The sequence below is a fragment of the Cnephaeus nilssonii genome, assembly GCF_951640355.1.
Source record: "Cnephaeus nilssonii genome assembly, chromosome: 6".
Classification (NCBI taxonomy): domain Eukaryota; kingdom Metazoa; phylum Chordata; class Mammalia; order Chiroptera; family Vespertilionidae; genus Cnephaeus; species Cnephaeus nilssonii.
In genome coordinates, this window is record NC_137077.1 from 56,113,546 (window position 1) to 56,134,968 (window position 21,423).

General features: G+C 39.8%; 1 pseudogene across 1 annotated transcript in view; it reads left to right on the forward strand.

Moving 5' to 3' along the window:
• Positions 1-1,380: 1,380 nt before the first annotated feature.
• Positions 1,381-21,423, forward strand: part of LOC307101071 (activated RNA polymerase II transcriptional coactivator p15-like) — a 45,467-nt pseudogene continuing 25,424 nt past the window's right edge. Inside the window, exon 1 of the transcript in view lies at positions 1,381-1,580. The product of the transcript in view is annotated as an activated RNA polymerase II transcriptional coactivator p15-like (transcript). The remainder of the gene's footprint in view (positions 1,581-21,423) is intronic.

Sequence of the window (21,423 nt, forward strand, 5' to 3'; positions counted from 1 at the left end):
AGGTTAGGAGCCAGCAGTCCCAGATTGTGAGAGGTATGTCCAACTGCCAGTTTACCTACATGGGCAGTCGGACATCCCTCTCACAATCCAAGACCGCTGGCTCCTAACTGCTCACCAGCCTGCCTGATTGCCCCTAACTTGCTTCTGCCTGCCATCCTGATTACCCCCTAACCGCTCCCCTGCCAGCCTGATTGATACTTAACTGCTCCCCTGCTGGCCTGATCACCCCAACTGCCCTCCCCTGCAGGCCTGATCGCCCCAAATGCCCTTCCCTGCAGGCCATCTTGTGACAAGATGGGAGTGTCCATCTTGTGATGATGTGGTGGTGGCCATCTTGTGACAACGTGGGGATGGCCCTCTTGTGAGGGTATGAGGGTCAATTTGCATATTTATTTTAATAAATGAAATAAATTTGTTAAATAATTGTGATATAACTAATAATTATATTAATAGCTAAATTACACGAGTTGCCTTCCAAATGCTAGTCAGTATGGTAAATTCTTGACATATCATATTTAATCCTCACAATAACTGTATGTGGTAGACGCAATCTCCATTTCACAGATAGGCGAGGGTTAGAAAGGTTAAATAATTTACCCAATGTAACACAGTGCTGCTTTGGAGGGGATGGTATGTATATTCAGATAGTCCAATTGCAAATATCATGTACTTCACTGGTACTGGTTGGATAGATGGAACAACCCATAATAATTTAAGAACGCAGCAAATTAAAGGCAACTCTGTATGTTGTGAGTGCACTTTGGGAAAAAGGTGTGTGTGTGTGTGTGTGTGTGTGTGTGTGTGTGTGTTTAAAAGGTAGGAGTATATGTAGCACAGCAGGTGGAAATAGAGAGAACAAAAATTCCTGAGACTTTGCTAATCGTAGGATAGAAATGTAATTTCATATCCTTGTTTCCTATCAGGAAAAAACATGCAAATACTCTCAGAAAGAAGTGAAAGGAGAGACTGAAGATACAACCGTGCAGGTGAACAGTTCATGTGTGCACAGGGCACTTCTCTACTTTGCAGTCCTGGAAGGGCTTCCCCAATCTGATCATCCTGGTGTGTGACAGATCTGCTGTCACGGGTTGCTTCTAGAAAAATTACATTTGGTTCTGAACAGGAGGCAGAGAAAGAGAGACGTTGAGATTGCAGGACTGGTAATGACTAGTTTAGAAGGGCTGAGAAAATTTGTTTTATCTGTCAGGAGAAAGAACAGTGGGGTGGGGAGAGCGGACGCTTATTTCCTCTCTCTCTCTAACATGGTGGTGGGGAAGAGACTTGGAGGAATGTAGGGCCCTGGCCTCACGGAGAATATAGTACTCACAACTCAAAGTGCTCATTAAGCTGCTGCAGTAAAAGGACTTGGGAACTCCTCACATGAGGAGGCAGCAGGATACTGACAGTAACAGTCAGCGGATGGATGGAAGCATTCAGCTACTGGGAAGCAGCCGAGTCCTTGAAAAACGGTTCATGATTAGAGCCAGCAGTTCTGACACACTGCAGTCAAGCTGGAGGGAAACAGCGAAGTCGGGGGATAATGAACTTGTCAAAGGAATAAAAACCAAGTATACATTCAGGTAGAGCCGAGGCATAAGCTTTCGGGAAGGGAAAAGCAATTAACCTAACTAATTGTAGAGAGCATTGTTTTCACTTGATCCAACTATTTGAGGTGAAGAAATATCCCATTTTTGAGGGAGTAAAAATAAAACTATATATGGGAATTAAAGTGCCCCAAAGAAAATTACTCCCCAATTAGAAATGAGAAGGTAACTCCTTCACTGGAAAGAAATATAAGTGGCGAAATAGTCTAAAGTGAATTTTTTTTTACACTGAATTACCTATTCTGTTGTTTTAGGTCAGATATGTTTGTTGTCTAATGTTTCAATTCAAAACCTTCTATTTTTGACAAAGAAAGAAATATATGTTTTGACTATGGAAAAAAATCATTACAATACAGCTGAGCTATTACAATGACCCCCAATTCATACAAGTCATTAAAACTTATTGAGTGTTTATAATGTCACAAGAAATATTTCAAGTACTGTCTTCATATCCATTCACTTAGTCCTCACAAAAAATTTTAAAAGGTAAGAATAGCTCCTGCTTGAACAGGAAACACTGAGACACATGTTAGTTAAGTAATTTATCCAAGATCACGCAGCTCGTACATATTGAAGCCATGATTTTGACCTGGAGAGTCTGGCCCCAGAATCCGGGCTCTGAGTCACTATCCTGGATGGTCTCATTACCTCAGAGGTAATTAATAGAGAATTAGGTGTCACCAACATACACTGGTCTCCTGATAATAGCCAAACATGAGAAATAGCTCTAAAATAAGTAACTATGATAGTGTAAAATACGTTCACAAATTCTTTTCTAGCCTCCTTTCAAGAGTGGAGCCTCATCACATCCTAGACCAGTGGTCGGCAAACTCATTAGTCAACAGAGCCAAATATCAACAGTACAACGATGGAAATTTCTTTTGAGAGCCAAAGTTTTTAAACTTAAACTTCTTCTAACGCCACTTCAAAATAGACTCGCCCAGGCTGAAAACCAACTTCCACGCACGGGCCACGAAGTTTCAATCGCACTGTACGTGCGCGCCCGCACGTGGTATTTTGTGGAAGAGCCACCCTCAAGGGGCCTAAGAGCCGCATGTGGCTCGCGAGCTGCAGTTTGCTGACCACTGTCCTAGACTGTGGGCTGGCTTTAGTCATCTGCTTCTTACGAAAAGATTCAAAAAGAGGAAGTGACCATGTGAGACTTGGGAGACTGGGTCAGGAGAGACAGTGTGGCTCTGCCTTCCTCTCTCTTGGATCTTTCTCTTCCTGGGAGAAGCCAGAGGAAGTATTTTGAGGACATTCAAGCAGGCTATGGAGAGGCTCCTGTGTGAGGACACCTGAGACTGCCTGCCAGCAGCTATGTGAATAAATAATTTTGGAAGCAGTTTCTACAGCCCCCGGGAACCCTTCAGATGCCAACACCCACACCAACTTTCTGACTGCAACTGAAGGAAGCGCCGTCTTGCTAATCTGCTCTTGTATCCCCGAACTACAGAAACTGTGAGCCAATGAATGTTTATGGTTTTGAACCACTAAGGTTTGTGATAAATTGCCAGGCAATTTGCAACTAATACAGTACTTATGAAAAAGTATTTTAAAGTCATTTGTTTTTTTAGTCACAAAATGTATAATGAAATGAATTATATGCTACTTGTTCATAAACTAAAATCTGTGAGTTCAGACATTTTACTTACAAAATAAATCAGAATGCTAGGAAATTCAGGAATACATTTTACAGAAAAAAAGGCATAATAAATCTTATTTGATGAAAACATTTCATTTAAATTACTTATAAAAGAAAATAATTTCCTAAATTATAGTATACGTTTATCTTTTGTTTCTATGTGGATTTTAATTTTTTTAAAAAGAGTGAGTTGCTGTTTTATGTTTTTCAGTCACACATAACTCTACTAGGATGAAGATTCTGCATATTGATTTATAGCAATCTAGATGGTAGATGTCTAGCTTTGTTTTTTATTTATAGAGTTTATACTCACCTGCATATTTTTCTGGGGTATTCTATTGGGACCTGCTTGCCTGCTGATATTTGCATTGTATTTTTCTCTCAGGAAATAAAGTACTGAACAAACTTTGAATTACCTTTACAGCTGCCTTGCACTCTACCCCTTAAGGGACACTTGTCTTAATCCATAGTTTAGAACTAAAGGCTGACTTGCTGAGGAAATAAATGCCCGAGATGAGACAATTTAGATCTCCACATTGTTAGGTCGATGCTGAGAGGAACCAGGCCGAAGGAAATTAAAAGCAAAATATATTGTTACGTCTGCGAACAGAAGGGCTGAGACCAAAATGGCATCCATGAGCAAGAGTAGGGAGAGAAGGATGTTTGTGTGCAGGTCAGGGCGACTGGTTGGGCCAGGTGCAGGCAGTTTCCTGGAGACTGGAAGCCGTTAGTCATGGCCTGTGAAACTTACAATGAGAATAATAGGAAAACTGCTGGGAGGGCTAGAGCCCCAAGCAGGGTGTAATAGAAAGGTACTGAGTGCCGGGGAAAGGTAGAGAATATGCCAACACACGTTTCCACAGGACACTTGTTGCCCAAATATAAAATTAGCAACCTTGAACTTTTCATTAATGCTACATTCTTGGAAGGAGACCAAGTTCCAAATCTTACATAGTATTTGTAGTGCTTGCCATATAATAGACACCCAAGGAATAAATTGTTGAACTTACAATGAATCGTTTCTTTGTTTTCCCACATTCCTGCAAGAGTAGTTTCTATTCCTATATTAATTTTAGAAGTAAAGAAACTGAGTTATAGAAAAGTTGTTTTGCCCAAGGACAGATAACTAGTAAGTGGAGGACTGTAGAATTAAAGAGAAAATTTTTTTGAGGGGGGGTGTCAAAAATTACTGTGACTTTCATTATCTTTATTTGGAAATTTATTCCTTTTTTTAAATATATTTTATTGATTTTTTTACAGAGAGGAAGGGAGAGGGATAGAGAGTGAGAAACATCGATGAGAGAGAAACATCGATCAGCTGCCTCCTGCACACCTCCCACTGGGGATGTGCCCACAACCCAGGTACGTGCCCTTGACTGGAATCGAACCTGGGAACTTTCAGTCCGCAGGCCGACGCTCTATCCACTGAGCCAAACTGGTTTCGGCAGAAATTTATTCTTTTGAAAGAACATTTTGCATTATGAGAACTGCTTTCTTGAATGTTCTTATACATTTTAAATGTCCATAATAGATACTTGCCTATATATTGTATTGCTCAGGAAAAGAACCCCACAGAGCCAGGACCACTTGCTAGCTTGAAGAGGAGAAGGGTGCCCTGGCTGGTGTGGCTCAGGTTGGAGCATTGTCCCACACAGCAAAAGGTGGCAGGCTTGATTCCCAATGAGGACACATACCCAGGTTCCAGGTCCAATCCCCGGTCAGGGCATGTTCGGAAGGCAACCAATAGATGCATTCTCATTCTCTCTCTCTCTCTCTCTCTCTCTCTCTCTCTCTCTCCCTCAAATCAATTTTTAAAATAATAAAAGAGAAGGAGAAGGGCTTCAGGCTCTAATTCTGCCCCCCCCACCCCCCCACCATTCCACCCTGCCCCATTGACTTCCTAAACCCTGGGCAGCTCACATAACCTCTGCATCTCCATTTTCATTATATGTAATATTAGGGTGCTAGTAAGTGCTGAGTTTCCTTATAGGATTGCTGTGAGGGGCAATGGGTAAAAGTCCTTGAAAGACTTCTGCAAACATGGCATCCAACATAAATTTTAAACTCCAGCTAGTTATTGAAGTTTCTTGTTCTTTGCCTGGTATTGCTGTGGCCTACATGATTGTGGATTTTAAAAAAGCTGAGTTTTGCCCTACCGGTTTGGCTCAGTGGATAGAGCTTCGGCCTGCGGGCTCAAGGGTCCCAGGTTCTATTCCGGTCAAGGGCATGTACCTTGGTTGTGGGCACATCCCCAGTAGGGGGTGTGCAGGAGGCGGCTGATCAATGTTTCTCTCTTATCAATGTTTCTAACTCTCTCTCTCCCTTCCTCTCTGTAAAAATTCAATAAAATATATTTTAAAAAATGAAAGCTTGAGTTTCTTTTCAAAAAAAGTGTTGCTTTCTTATAATTATACAGCATGACAAACAGGTGTGTACTGCATTTAAATATCATCATCATAGGAAAAATGATGATAACATTAACACAAACCGCTGTCCATGTTTTTTGGTGTGTTGATTTTAAGATACTTGTACAATAGGTGTCAAATTAACACATACATCGAGGCCATTGCTATGATAACATGGTGTTTTTCTGTGAGTGAAGAATAACAGGTTATAATCTCTTACTAATTATATCTAAGGATTGTATAGCTACCCTGGGGCCACAGTATTTTACCCTGTTTGGCAAATTACTTATCTATTGTGCTAGAAATGCTAGGAAACTTCCCCTGCTGGTGAGCCTGGGGAGACCTTAATTAAAGTCAATTGAGCTTGTCTGTGAGTCTTTGATACTAAAGGAAATATGCTGATGAGTTCCCTTTGGAGGCTGTATCTATGCTGCTTCCCACTGCCATTTCAGTATTAAAGTTTCCTGATGTTCGAGGAAGCCGCCAATGCCTTCCTTAGATGGTCTGTCCATCGTAATATTTCTTTCAGTAACGAAGAAACTCAAGCAGTTTGGAGAGAAAAAACTAAGTGAGCCTAAGTATAAGTAGTCTTTGGAGGCTTCAGTTTGAGCTGTGTTTATTTTTGAATTGCCTTTTCTCCTTACCTTTGAAACATGGCAAAAAAAGAAATTCAGATTTTTCCCCAAGTCCCAGATGTGGCTGCTCTGTGAAGAGTGAATCTTGGCAGGGACAAGGAGGAAGTGAGGAGACCCTGGAGGGGACACTGGAAGTCCTCTGGATGGGACATGATGGAGGCTTGTCCTGGACTAGAAAATGTCCTCAATCCTTTTTTATTTCATGCTCATCATTTACAAAATGTGGGCAAATTCTCAAGACATTTTATCTTCCTAAAAGGATTAAAATGTCATTTCTTAATGATTATATAGTTTGAAGACTTTAATTTATTAATTCATCTAACAAATAGTTGTCGGGGACTTAGTGGGTGTCAGCTATTTTGCTAATCGGAGGGGATACGGTAGTGAACAAAACAGATACTTTCCTGGTCCTCATGGATCTTACATCTAACAGGGGATACAGATATTAGACAACTCAACTAATAGATGTAAAATCTGTAGTCGTGCTAAGTGTTCTATAGGAAAAGAACAGATAAAGGAACATAAGGAGTCTATTCAAGAATGAGTTCTCCACAAGGGCCTATTTAAAGAAATGATATTTCATATAAACATAGAAAGTGAGAAGAAGCAGTCCAGAAAGGGAGCAGTGTATGCAAAAGTTAAAGGATACGAAGGAGTCACTGCATCAGAGAAAGAAGAAGAATGTCAGGGTGTCTGGGGCAGAATGAATTCAGGGAAGAGCAAGGAGTGAAGATGGAGTCCAATTAGACCCAGATTATGCAGGTACTGGTAGGGTATGATAAGAAATTTGGATTTTTTTTTTTATATGGAGTGCAGTGGAAACTCATTGAAAGGTTTTGAATGTGATCTTACTTACATTTTTAGGATATTACTCTGGCTACTTTTTAGAGAATGGATTTTTGCAAGAAAAGAATGAAAATGTTATAGAAGGGGTCTGGGAAAGATCTGATGATGATGTGTACTAGAGTCATGGTGGCGGCACGGGAGAGGAAGCACATAATATACTAAGTATGTGAGTTTTCTGGCTTAAAGAATTAGAGGTTAAAAATTTGGTTGTTTTGTCTATAAGCATATTGGGGGAAATTGGAGAAAAGCTATTGTGTGTTGGAGGGGGAATTGATGATTAAATATTCAGTTTTGCACATATTCCATATGTGATGACTTGGGGGCATCTCTGTGGAAATTTCAAAGGTAAATTTGATATACAAGGTCAGAACTCAAGTAAGAGATTGGGTAGAGATGTAAACTTGGGAGTCATTTCATAGAGGTGATCTGTGAAACTCAACATAAAAGTAATGACATTGTGCAGGATTGGGTACAGAGAGAGAAGTGAAGAGGTGTAGGAAATAGTTGAGTAAATTGAAGATTTGGGTCTTAGAAGAAGCATGAGAAATGGACAAAAGGAGCCAAGAATTTGTCACACAAAGAGAGGCCACATGCTAGGAGAGTGTCATTAGATGTAATTAAGAAAAAAAAAATGTAATGTAATGTATCAAATAAAAGGAGGGACCTGGCTGAGGTAAGCACTAAAAATATGCTTTAGGTTTGAGAAAACCACGGTTGTCTTTGGCCAGATATGTTACAATGGATTTAGAGGGACAAACCTTATAATGGAAGGAAAAGAGATGAAGAAAGCAGGTACCAGACTACTCACTTCTGCTTCTAATAACTTTCTGTTCCCAGTACCCCATTTTCTCAAAATTCTGTTGCTTCCCACATGAATCATTGCAATGTATGAAATGATCCCTATCCTCCTCACAGCCCCACTTAGAGATGCCTAAGAGATTAGAGTCCTTTTCTTCTTCTATTTACTTTTGTTACAAATGTCATTTTTTATTATTTTTCTCCTGATCTATAGGGTGAGAAGCAAAAGGTCAGGCTAAGGTTACAATGCTCTGTCACAGGATATCTATGTGACATGCTCTGTCACAAGGCATGTGTGTATAGGGAACACAGAAATATGCCACCCTCCAAGAAAGGATGTGTTCAGCAGAGGGAAGTTGAGTCAGTAGACAACTCTGGCTGTCAGCCACTTAGAAGAGACCTCACTTCACATAACTGCCTCATCAGAGGTCTGGCCTTTAGACAGTGACTGGCTGAGGTGTGAATAGAAAGGACCTAAAACAGGACAACTATTTGGATCTAAAATAGGACAACTCTTATAGGCAACTTTTGTTTCAGAACTTTTCACTGGTTTGGCTGATCTTGTGGGACCTGCATGGCAGTTTTACTTACCCCTCTTCCCATTCTTGCTTCCCCATCCCCTACTTTCCTTTCTCAAGATGTTTCTTCTTGCTCCCCAATAAATATCTTTCACCCCAAACTTCTCAGTATCGGCTTATAGGAAACAGTGTATGTGTAGAGGGTGGTGTTTGCACACTCTAATGATTTTGTTTCCTCAAATGAATGAAAATATACTCGAAATTAAAGAAGGAAGGAAATAATTTTTTGGACACTGGATATTTCTGTTTAGTCTTTTTTCTGTTGTGCATTGTTTATATATTTAAGTTTATGCTGGATATGTGCATGCATATATAATTAAATATCCTCATTTATCACCCAACATCATAACATAAATGCTTAACACATTTATTACACACTTGGATGTAAACGTATTAATTGATTGTGGACGTTTCTGGGTGCCAAGTCCAAGCTTATTTAACACTTTATTATAATAAATCTGGGGCAAGAAATACAATGTGAAATATAAAGCTATTTAATAGAGCTCTTCTTCAAACAGACATAATACATTAGTAGATTTCAAACACATAAGTGCCAAGAAGAAAAAGTGAGAGAATTTCAGTGAGACAAAGTAAACTGATGCACCTGGAAATAATTGCTTCCAATTTCTCAACCCATCAGTCAGAGTGATCTAGTTAAAATGTAATTCAGATCGTATCATTTGGCTACTCTAAGTCTCCACCTAGCTATCCAAGTCATTCAGAATAAATTCTAATCTTCATATATAAAAGCCTAAGCGACCATTACGACGGAATGGCCAGAATGACCAGAACAACTGGAATGACCAGTCGTTATGACGCACATTGATCACCAGGGCCAGACGCTCAATGCAGGAGCTGCCCCTGGTGGTCAGTGTGCTCCCACAGCAGGAGTGCCACTCAGGCAGAAGCCTCGCTCACAGCTGGCGAGTTCAGCAGCAGTGGCGGGAGCTTCTCCCGCCTCCACAGCAGTGCTAAGAAGCAAGCAGCGAGCGGTTAGGAGTGAGCAGTGAGCATTTAGGAGCACTGAGCCTGGTTCGGGCTCCTCCCCGGTCTCCTGCCGCTTCTCACACTGCTTCATCTCTTGGGGGATGTTGGACTGCCTGTTTTGGCCTGATCCAGGCCTGTGGGGATCAGGCAGAAACCAGCAGTCCTACATTCCCCGAGGGGTCCCAGATTGCGAGAGGACACAGTCCAGGCTGAAGGACCCCAACCAGTGCACGAATCCATGCACTGGGCCTCTAGTATCCTTATAATTGCCTACAAGTCCTGCCATTATCTGGCTTCTGATTACTTCTCTTATATCATCTCTTCCTACTTTCCACACTGCACCATATTCACTAGCCTTGCTGATGGTCAAACATATATGCACATTCCCACTGCCAGGCCTTTGCACTGGCTGTTTCCTCTGTATGGTATGTTCTCCCCCACTCATGTCTGCATGGCTCATAACCTTATCTCTTTCAAACCTCATGTCATTGAGGCTTTCTCCTGCAAATTTAACACTGCAATTCCTACCTGCCATTCCCTGTTCCATTTTATTCTAAATTGTTTTCAGGGCTACCCACTATCCTCTCTAACTTACAACTTTTCTAGCCCCACCACTAAAATATGAGAGCAGATAATTTGGTCTATTTTTTTATAGTTTTCATTTGTTTTTTATTGATTTTATTTATTTATCTTTATTGTAAAAAGTATTATAGATGTCCCCTTTTGTCCCCTTTGACCACCTTCCCCATCCACTCTCTGCTCCCCAGGCCTTCACACCACTATTGTCTGTGTCCATGAGTTATGCATATATACATATAAGTTCTTTTAATCTCTTCCCTCCCTCAATTGTCCATTTTGTTAATTGCTACATCCCTGAACCTAAACAAATGTCTGACACATAGGTATCCAATAAATATTTTTTGATGATTGAGTAAATTTATACTATTAGTATAAAAATGCAACCTCTTTTGTCTTTAGAAGCTTTAAATAGCAACAATCTAATTGCCTTAAATGAGGATGTGTCTGGAAGAATTCTAATCAGTAGCATTCTAATTTCTAGATAGGTGTCTTTTTAAAAAATGTGATTTATAGAGGCAATCCAAAAATAGTGTCTACATCTAGAATTTAGGTATTAAAGTATTTTTTATATAAAACTAGAGGCCCGGTGCATAAAAATTCATGCACTTGGGAAGGTCCCTCAGCCCTGCCTGCTCCCTCTCCAATTGGGGACGTCTTGGGGGATGTTGGACATCCCTCTCACAATCTGGGACCACTGGCTCCTAATCACTCACCTGCCTGCCTACCTGCCTGATCACCCCTAACCACTCTGCCTGCCTGCCTGATCATTAGTAACTGCTACCCTGCTGGCCTGATTGCCTTCAACTGCCCTACCCTGCCAGCCTGATCACCCCTAACTGCCTCTGCCTCAGCCCCCACCACCATGGCTTTGTCCGAAAAAAAGTCGGATGTCCGTAAGATGGCCAGTCGACCCGGTCTAATTAACATATTACCCTTTTATTAGTATAGATAGATTATATAGGATAGGATTGCTTAAATGCGGGGGAAAAGTCCTTTTCAGTAGGAGGAGATGCTCTTGGCAGACAAAAATACATAATCCCAATATCTGGACTGATAGCCAGCCATATGCACTATACTGCCAAACTGGTCATTAAAAAATTGAACTGCTTTCTTACACTTTACACCAAACAGCTGTTGCCCTTAAAACCCCTCCTCAACCCCCACCTTTGGTTCTGCCTTCGCAGTTCACCCAGATTAGGTTCTGATTCGTTGGTTTCTATGCCAATCAGTGTCAAAAGCTCTACCTCCTAGGCAGCCATTGGCTCCTCACAGTTCACCCAGATTTGGTTATGATTGGCTAGTTTCTATGCCAGTCAGCATCAAAAGCTCTGCCTCCTAGGCAGCCATTGGCTCCTCGCACTTCACCCAGATCTGGTTCTGACTGATCAGTTTCCATGCCAGTCAGCATCTCTGGGCCTATCTCTGGGCCTGATCCACAGTCGCGACAGCAGCTGCGGATCAGGCCCTGCCTCTCTCTCTGGGCTTATCTCCGGACCTGATCCACAGCCTTCATGGCAGCTGTGGATCAGGCCTTGCCTCTCTCTCTCTCCAGGCCTCGCCAACAGCTGCGGTGGCTGCGGATCAGGCCCTGCCTCTCTCTCTGGGCCTCTCTCCAGGCCTGATTCACAGCCACTGCACCCACCTCGCCCCACCTACCCCCCCGCCCCGCCACCCTGCCCATCTGCAGGCTGCCAGCGTTGCTGTAATAGGAGCCTGTGGGCCATGGGGGAGGGACTGAGAGGTGCTCCATGCACTTCTTGGTGACCTGTTGTTGGTCTGGTCATTTAGGTCATGACAGTCCCTGGCCTTTTATAATGTAGATACTGTAATATGCACCATTCTCCTTAAGAGTGTTTGCATTTTTAAGAAAAAACACGTAAGTAAATTCATTAGAACCTTCATTAAAGGAATGTGGTCAATAGGCCTTGATTAATGAAGTGTCCTTGTGCTAGAGAGGATGTGAAACAATTTTCTAAGGAGAGTTTTGATTTTTGTATGCAGGTTCTACATCCAAGAAAATGGGGGGAATCTGGAATCAGAAATTCAATCTTGTCAGGCTCCTTAGCTTTCCTCTGAGATAGATACTATTATATCAACATTGGTTGTCTTTAAAGCTTATGAACTTTCATTTTACTGGTAACTCAAAATAGACACATTTTAGGTTAATATGTTCCCCAATATAATATAACTCTCTACCAACAGATATTTATCAAAACTGAGCTATGTACCCAGCTGATTAGGGTCAGTGGTTGAGCATCCATCCATGCACCAAGAGGTCACTGGTTTGATTCCCTGTCAGGGCACATGCCCGAATTGCAGGCTCAATCCCTGTTGGGGACCTTGCAGGAGGCAACCAATTGATATTTCTCTCTCATTGATGTTTCTATCTCGCTCTCACCCTTCCTTCTTTTTTCTCTAAAATCAATAAAAGCATATATATATATATATATATATATTTAATTATTTTTTTAAAGACTGAGTTAAGCAAAAGACCTCTTGAAGAGTAAACTTACCCATTTGGTTAGATCTTCTAAAATGTATTCTTGAAATAAGCTGTGTCAACAGGGAGCTGAATGCCATGATGGTGTTGTATTGCCTGTCTCCACCTGGTGCCTTTGAGCCTAAGCCCCATTGACGGATGTTTAGAAAGCTCCTTCCCAAGCACCTAAGCCTCACTGAAGGATGTTTAGAAAAAGTATTCTGAAACTTTCATTTATTTGTAGGATGTTTTTGAAGAAAAGCTCTCTTACATCAATGATAGTTGTATGTATCATGAGTAAATGGTTCTCTTTTCTTTTGGAACACTGAGAATTATATAACAGATCCAAATTTTTTATGATATCATTAACATCATAGCTTCTAGAAAGTTATTTTGGGAAGCATTTGTTGGAGTATCAGGAATTGGCAAGAAAAACAAACAAACAAAAAAGCCATTCCAGGTATTCCTAAGAGTAAGGGTTTTAATACAGGGAATTAGTGGTTTACACAGATGCTGGCAGACTTACACAGCTGCTGGCAGGCTTGGGACACAAAGCTGAAGGTGTAGGGCACAAAGAGGTATGTTACATAGAGAAGCTCCCTGGAAACCTTGCTAAATCTCAGTCATCTCTGCAGCTTCCAGTCTTAGCTGGCTCCTAAAGCAGGTGATTCTCAACACCTTGTCTTCTGCCCAGGTGTTACCTGCAGTGCCCTCCAGAGGCTGTCGATGGTGTCTCCCTCTCTCCCACCTTCCAAAGGTCATCCAAGCAGAACCCTACAGGGAAAGGGGCAGTGGTGAGGCCAGTGGGCAACAAGCATAGGACACTTGCAAGCACCAGGTTACTTATTAACTCAATGGTTTATGAAAACACACATGGCAACAAAATGCCACTAAAAGTATTATTCTCAAGTCAGATGCTAAAAACTCACTGACTGCACTGTCTGCCCACCTCCCTTTAGGATTGGACGATTCATCACCATGCACTTAGCCTCACCTGCACACCATGGACTTAACCTTACTAAGAGAACCAGGCTTTCAGCAAATTTAGATCACCTAATTACATCTATATTTTTATTTATTGTGGATGGTGCTTCAGTAATTTTTTTGTGTACAGTCCTGTTCTTAACATTTTAACCCTTTCCATCATCGCCACCTAGTCTATACAAATCTAACCTTGCAGAGCAGTGCTTTTAGTCATCCAATAAAAGGCATTGCTCCACTGTAAGTTTCATTGTATATCTCAAAAACTGCAACTTCCTTTGGGCATTTCTCACAAAACTCCAGGAGATTGGACCAGAAAAAAATAAAAAAAGTTCGGTGACCATCTCCCCAACTAAAAATTTAGACCAAAGTTGTTGCTCATACATAGCAAGGCTATTCATTCCCTTATTCTCCAGACAATTTTATAACCCTATGATTTTGCTTGTAAAATTAATCTCTGTTCTCTTATTTCATTTACAAATTATTGTAAACTACCTGTATCTTTCTGGGACAAAAGTAATATATGTGCAAACAAACGCAAACATCTTTCATTTACTTGAAAATAAATGGGATTTTATTTCAAGTAATTTCTGCTTTTAAAGAGATCATTTTAGCTTAAACTCTCCTGAGGAGAACAGGGAAAATGTTTTCTCACTTTTTGCTGAGGTGAATTTTTCTTTAATCCCCACCTGGCTGCGTGAAGTGCAAGCTGACTGCTATATTTATCACTAGAATTGTTTATAAAAAGTTTCAAATAAGTAAGTAGGGTATTGGCTTCCCCTGAGTGTTGAGGACTGGACAGTGCTGAAGACTGGAAAGGGTGGGACTCAGCCCCAAAGAACATCAAAACCTGAATGGTATTTCAGGGAGCTGCCAGCACACACCCTGAGGGAGCATCAGGGGGTGGCAAGATGACTGAGCAAAAAGTCACGAATCCTAGATTCAAGGTTTTGTCAGGAAGAATCCAATCTGTACTCAGTCTTATAATGGCTCATTTGTAAATCATTTAATTATAACAAACTCTCTCCTATAAAATAGAGATATTTCTGTATTCACTGACTCAAAGAATTCTGGATTTGATGAAATATATGGTAGAAAGAGCATATAATGTTGAAGTCAGGAGAAACTAATTTGAATTCCTACACTGTCCCTTACTAATTGTGACATTGGAGAAATTATTTAGCCTTGGGAATCAATTGTACTTTCTAAAGCTAATTAAATTGCCTTTCCTGGTTAGTAATAGAGTATAAGACCTACCTGCCAAAGCTGTTAGGAGGATTAAGTGAGATAATGCATTGAAAGAGCTATGAAAACTGTATATAGTACTTTTTTTTTTCATTTAAGGCGCCAGGCTAGGAGGAAGAAACTTCGATGCTTTCCATAGACTCAGCGGTAAGAGTCTATGGGCATGTTAAATGAATTCAGTGAGGGGGAAAGAGGCAGTCACAGGGTTTCTCCAACAACAGAATCCAAACCAAAATAGGTAGCAGTGCTTTAGTGCCACCTACCAAAGTGAAGCTGACCCCAGCAGGGCACCACTTAGTCTCCATTAGCATTCTCATGCCCTTCCTAAATTTTTGTATTGGCTTGACAAGTTCTTGGCATGTTGGCATATTGTAATTAAATTTTACTACATTAGTGTCCATGAATTGTTCACAAAGAAAATCATTTTACTGTTCTAATTACTGGTATAAGAGCTTTATATTCCTAATGTTAATAAAATCAGTATGCATATACTTTTCAAGATGCATGTATGTTTGGATGATAGATAGATAGAGGATATAATTTTTCAGTTTGGAACTGTACTATGTGCAGCAGATATTATCAGTGAACAGCAATATCTAGTTGTCTTTCTCCACAGAAGATTGTAGAAAGAGCACCTCTGTTATATATTCCACTTTCCAATTTTTCAAACATTTATATTATTTCCAATAGTAATATACTCAATATATGGTGCAATAGAATATAAAGCACTTTTTACAAATATTATCTGCACCTTGACAACTACATGCATTTCTGATTGTTGCACCTCAAGAGTAAAATGTAAATTAAAAACATTCCAAATGAAAAAATTAATATCACACGGCAGTGGAATATTACTTCCCAATGCATAAAAACCCTATATTTTCTTCATTTAGTGGTCTTTTCTCTATGATTCTTCATATGCTTTTTCATTTATTAATAAATATTTTTGAACATTTACCATGTACCAGGGACTGGTAGCAGTGCTTAAATTTTTTTTAAAACTAGAAAGTCAGCTTGAGAGATAATGTTACCCTTGTATTTGGTATATTAATTTAAGAAATACATAAATATAACTCAACTGTTTTTTTAATAAAATATAATCATGGACCCCTGGCCAGTGTGGTTAGAGAATTGCCCTGTGCACCGAAGGGTCTCAGGTTCAATTCCCAGTTATGACAGATACCCAGGTTCCAGGTTGCAGGTTCAATGCCTCATTGATCCCTGGTTGATCCCTCTCAATCCCTAGGGCAGCCAATCGATGTTTCCTCTCTTTCTCTCTCTCTCTCTCTCTCTCTCTCTCTCTCTCTCTCTCTCTCTCTCTCTCCCTCCCTCCCTCCCTCCCTCTCCTTCTTCTTCTTCTCCCTTCCTCTCTCTCTTTATAAAACAATATATATACACAAAATTTACAGTTAATATGTATTTATCTCCATCTATCAATAAAGAGAATAAACAAATAATAAAATGAATAACAAAGTGGGACATAATTACAGATGCAGCAGAAATGTTTAAAATGATACCATAGAACATACCAGTTTATTTAATGGACTAGACCTCTTTGGATATAAGCAGAAATGAACTTCTTTTGTTTCTTACACTTCCCTTATGAGATATAGTAAGAAAATATTCTGTTGGATGAAACCTCTAGCAAGTCCATAGTTTTTTCTGGTCTCTTACAAAAAACAACAACACTTACTTACGTTTAGTAATAAAAGTCCAGTTCAGGTTAATATTGATGCTCTGAACTTCTTAAAATATTTCCTTCTTCTTCCAATTTAGACCCAGTCAGCCTTCAGTGAGGGTGGGAGTGGGTGGATGGATGGTTGTCTTCTCTCTTCCCTGCTCCACTTTTTCCCCCACTGGGAAGACATTAGGGTAAAAGAGACTAAAAGAGAACAAGAAATGCTTATGTGACTAACATTTCACTCTGAATATGGCAGAGGCACTCTTATTTGCATTTATTTTATAAGCACTTGTATGTTTTTCTCAGACATTCCCCACTGGAGATCCCCTGATGTCTGGCCAGTTATAACTTCCCTTCAGCCCTTGAGTTTCTAGGTGGGTCACATTGTCCCCCCCAGATGGTCCTCTTGGATTGAATCCCTTTTGAGATGATGCTTGGCTGACTCCAAACCACCTCCTGTTTTTATTTTTTAATATATATTTTTATTGATTTCAGAGAGGAACGGAGAGGGGAAGAGAGATAGAAACATCAATGATGAGAGAGAACCATTGATCGGCTGCCTCTTGCATGCCCCCTACTGGGGATCTAGCCCACAGCCCAGGCATGTGCCCTTGACCAGAATGAAACTTGGGACCCTTCAGTCTGCAGGCTGATGCTCTACCCACTGAGCCAAACCAGCTAGGGCACCACCACTTGTTTTTAATTTGTTTCTATGAAAATTAAGCACCATTCCCTACATAGTCTCAACTCCAGGAGACACATATGAATTTCTCTTTTTGATTCTCTTTAAGTCCTGATTATTCAACTTCCTAAGGCAAGGGGAAAGGAAATTGTTTCTGTCCCACACAAAGGGAGGAGGATGTGAAGATCTCATTACAAGTTCCCTCCAACACTTACTCTTTATACCATGACAGTGGAGGTGCAAAATATGGGCAATATCATAAGTGGTAACTTGCTTTAAGAAGTGAGGTGTTTGGCCTGTCCAGTGTGGCTCAGTGGTTGAGCATCAATCTATGAACCAGAAGGTCATGATTCAATTCCTGGTCAGGGCACATGCCTGTGTTGCAGGCTTGATCCCCAGTAGGGGGCAGCTGATCAATGGTTCTCTCTCATCATTGATGTTTCTATCTCTCTCCCTTTCCCTTCCTCTTTGAAATAAAAAATATATATATATATATTTTTAAAAAGCGAGGTGATCAATAGCTATTGTGTTGTCTTGGGTTTTCAGCTAAGGCTGAGAAAGAAGAAGACCCATTGTAACAACCTGCTATATCACAAGTAACTATATGCCAATTAATCAAAAACTTAGGAAAAGGGGAATTTTTTGAACAAAAATATAATTTACTATAGAAACTCAAGAAAAAGTTTAAAAAACTGAATAACTTAATCATCAAAGAAACTAAATGAATATTCACAAATTTTACCTATCCCCTCAAAAGCAAAACAAAGTGGAAAAAATCTATATTTCACTATCTGGCTTCAAGAGTTTAATGGAGATTCTACCAACTGAAATAAGACCAGAAAAAGGAGTCAAATCTTTTAGGATTCAAAAATTTTTAAAAAGTCATCATCATTCAAAAATAATTTTATTATCTCTTTTAATAGGAAACTATAGATAAAGTGCAGAAAAATGATGAGCATTTATGAGCCTCCCAATATTCAGAAATCAGTCCATTCCTATATATAGACACAGATAGTTTAAAACATAATTTAAGAAAAGAGGCTTAATGTGGCTATAAATAAACCTATCAAAATATATGGAAGAACTTTATGAAGTATTTTACAGAATTTTGTTGAAGCAAATTAAAGGGCAACTAAGTAACTGGAGAAAGACATCAGATTCATGTATCAGAGTGTTGCTGTTATGAATATGTAAATTATTTTGTAAAATATGAAGATAATTATGAAGGAGTTCACATGGAAGCTCATGATATGGAACTCTATACCTTAAATTTATCCTTATTGCTGTATGATTGGAAAATTTGTGCGTGCCCCCAAGGGTAAACAGACTCCTGTTTCAAGACTACTGCCTTAAAGAAATTCTTATATGTATAGAAATGATAACTTATGCCAGAATTGTTACAGCAGCATCCTTTGTAATAAAAAATAACTGGAAATGACTAAATATTCATCAATAGTGAAATAAATGTTACACATATGTCATGAAATACTATTCATCAGTGAAAATGAACTAATTAGAGATGCATGTTTTAATGTGGGTAAATCTCACAAACATAAGGTTGGTAAAAAAAGGTAATTCGCAGAAAAATATATACAGCGTGTGATTATTCATATAAAAGCAGTAAAACGTTTACATGTGTGTGCATATATAAACATATATGTATGTATACTTTAAAATAGAAAACATGCATGGCAATGATAAATATGAAAGATTGGATAGTAATTGTTTCCAGTGTTGGGCAGGTGGGAAGGGTTAAAAATGTGATTTATATTATTTCTAATAGCAACAACAAAATGTAATGGAAGTTTTAGTTTGTTTCAACACAGTGCAATGAGTCATTTTTCCTCCTTTTGTAAAATAGCACTCTTTTCAGATCAAAGTAAGCCCTATTATATTTTCAACTCATGTAGTAGATTTCATAATTTTATCTTTATTCTTCTTCAAAAGCAAGCACGAACAAAAATCTGTCTGTACCCTATATAGGGTAGCAAAAGACTCTACCTCAGATTTAGAAAAGGATAATTATTTAGTTTCTGTTCCAGGCAGTGAATAAACTTCAACAATATTTTTTTAAAACACCCATCAAAAAAAGTAATTTGTTAAATAGCAATAGAAACATTTCTTATTCTGTGGCCTTAATATTAGACCCTTTATGTTCTTCAATTGGTCCCTATCTCTACCATGATTAAGTGAACCCTATGACACAAGGAATCAAAGGATGGATTTGGAAGATTCCCAACCAGCTAAGATATTACAAATAAAATAGAAGAGAACATTAACAAAACACAGCAAGGCATCTCAGAAGTAGCAGATGAAGAGAATTTTTTCTAGTTATCAGTCACCTGTTTAAAAGAAACCCCTGAAGGGAAACCTGAATTCATACTCTTTTCTTGTCATAATTAGTATATCCTGAACATTTTCTTTTCTTCACATCTTGAATTTCAATGCCACACTACAGAAGAATGGAAAAATCATCTGTTGAAGCCAATGATTGCATTTAATTTTAGTGTGTGTTAATTGGGTTCATTAAAAATTACATTTTGAATTTCTAATTATCTTTCTAATCTATGTAATGTCATTCATTTTCCCAGGTATCATGTTGCAATTAAATTTGCATGGGGGTACATTTCATTTGTCTTTGTTGCTGAAACACTGGAAATTTGCACAGCAAGTGCAGGGTAGTTCTATATGTATGTGTAGAAAATAAATATTCCTTAATTGTAAAACAGTGCTGCGATTGTAATTACCACTGCTTAGTTGCATGTCTCTGAGTGACAATGAGAATTAGCTGAATAATTATTACACGAGCTTCTGCTTTCAATATTTTCTCAGTGTAGTTCTGATCCCTAGGTAGAAGTTGATGACTTAGGTGAAGACATTTGAGCCAAATACTGATCCTGCTCCATAAATCGTCAATGTAATCAGTCTAAGACCAACAACAGCCTACAATTAATCACATACTAATTGGATCATTCCTTCAGTGTCAATACATTAGAACCTGCCTGCAAAGCATTCGGGAAAAATGTTTACCAGACCTAAATTTCTCTAGAGAAATCAAACACTGTACAATTAACAGGGAAAAAATAAAATGTTTGGTCTGTGGTTTCATTAGAAATGTACCACATCTAAAGTACCCTCTGCTGGCTTCTTTTAGTGTCTAATTCTGCTGATATCCCAGAGTTATCTTTCAGACAAGTAGATTTTGCAGCATCCCTTCACCTGGATCAGAAACAAATGGTAGGGGTGGGCAATCTCCAATCAGCATTCTGATGTTCTTTATTCTAGAAGGTAGAGCCATCAAGCAAATTTACTATTGGAAAATTGTGGGTTTATTTTGATTTCTCTCTAGCATCTGATGTACATTATGCTTTCCAATACTTTCTTTCTACTAAAACAACTGATGTTTGTATAGAATAATTTTTAAGTTTATTTATATTGAATTTATTGGGGTGACATCCCATCTAATAAAAGAGTAGTATGCAAATTGACCATCACTCCAACACACAAGATGGCTGCCCCCATGTGGACACAAGATGGCCAGCAGGGGAGGGCAGTCGGGGGCACCCAGGCCGGCAGAAGAGGGCAGTGGGGGGGACCAGGCCAGCAGGGGAGGGCAGTGGAGGGGGGGGACAAGGCCTGCAGGGGAGGGCAGTTGGGGGGGACCAGGCCTACGGGGGAGGGCATTGGGGACACCAGGACTGCAGGGGAGGGCAGTTAGGGACAATCAGGCTGGCAGGGGAGCAGTTAGGCATCGATCAGGCTGGCAGGGGAGTGGTTAGGGGGTGATCATGCTGGCAGGCAGAAGTGGTTAGGGGCAATCAGGCAGGCAGGCAGACGAGTGGTTGGGAGCCAGCAGTCCTGGATTGTGAGAGGGATGTCCAACTGCCTGTTTAGGCCCAGTCCCACCAGGATTGGACCTAAATGGGCAATCAAACATCCCTCGAGGGGTCCCAGATTGGAGAGGGTGCAGGCTGGGCTGAGGGACACCCCCCCGCCCCCCTCCCGTGCACGAATTTCATGCACCAGGCTTCTAGTTGGTTAATAAAGTTATATAGGTTTCAGGTGTACAATTCTATAATACATCATCTGTATACTATATTGTATAGTCACCACTCAAATTCAAGTCTCCTTCCATCACCATTTAGCCCCCTTTTACTCTCTTCTACCTTTCCCTCTGGGAATTACCATGCTGTTGTCTGTCCATGAGTTGGTTTTTGTTTTTGTTTTTTTGTGGGGATTTTTGCTTAATTCCTTCACCTTTTTTTTTTTTTTTTTACC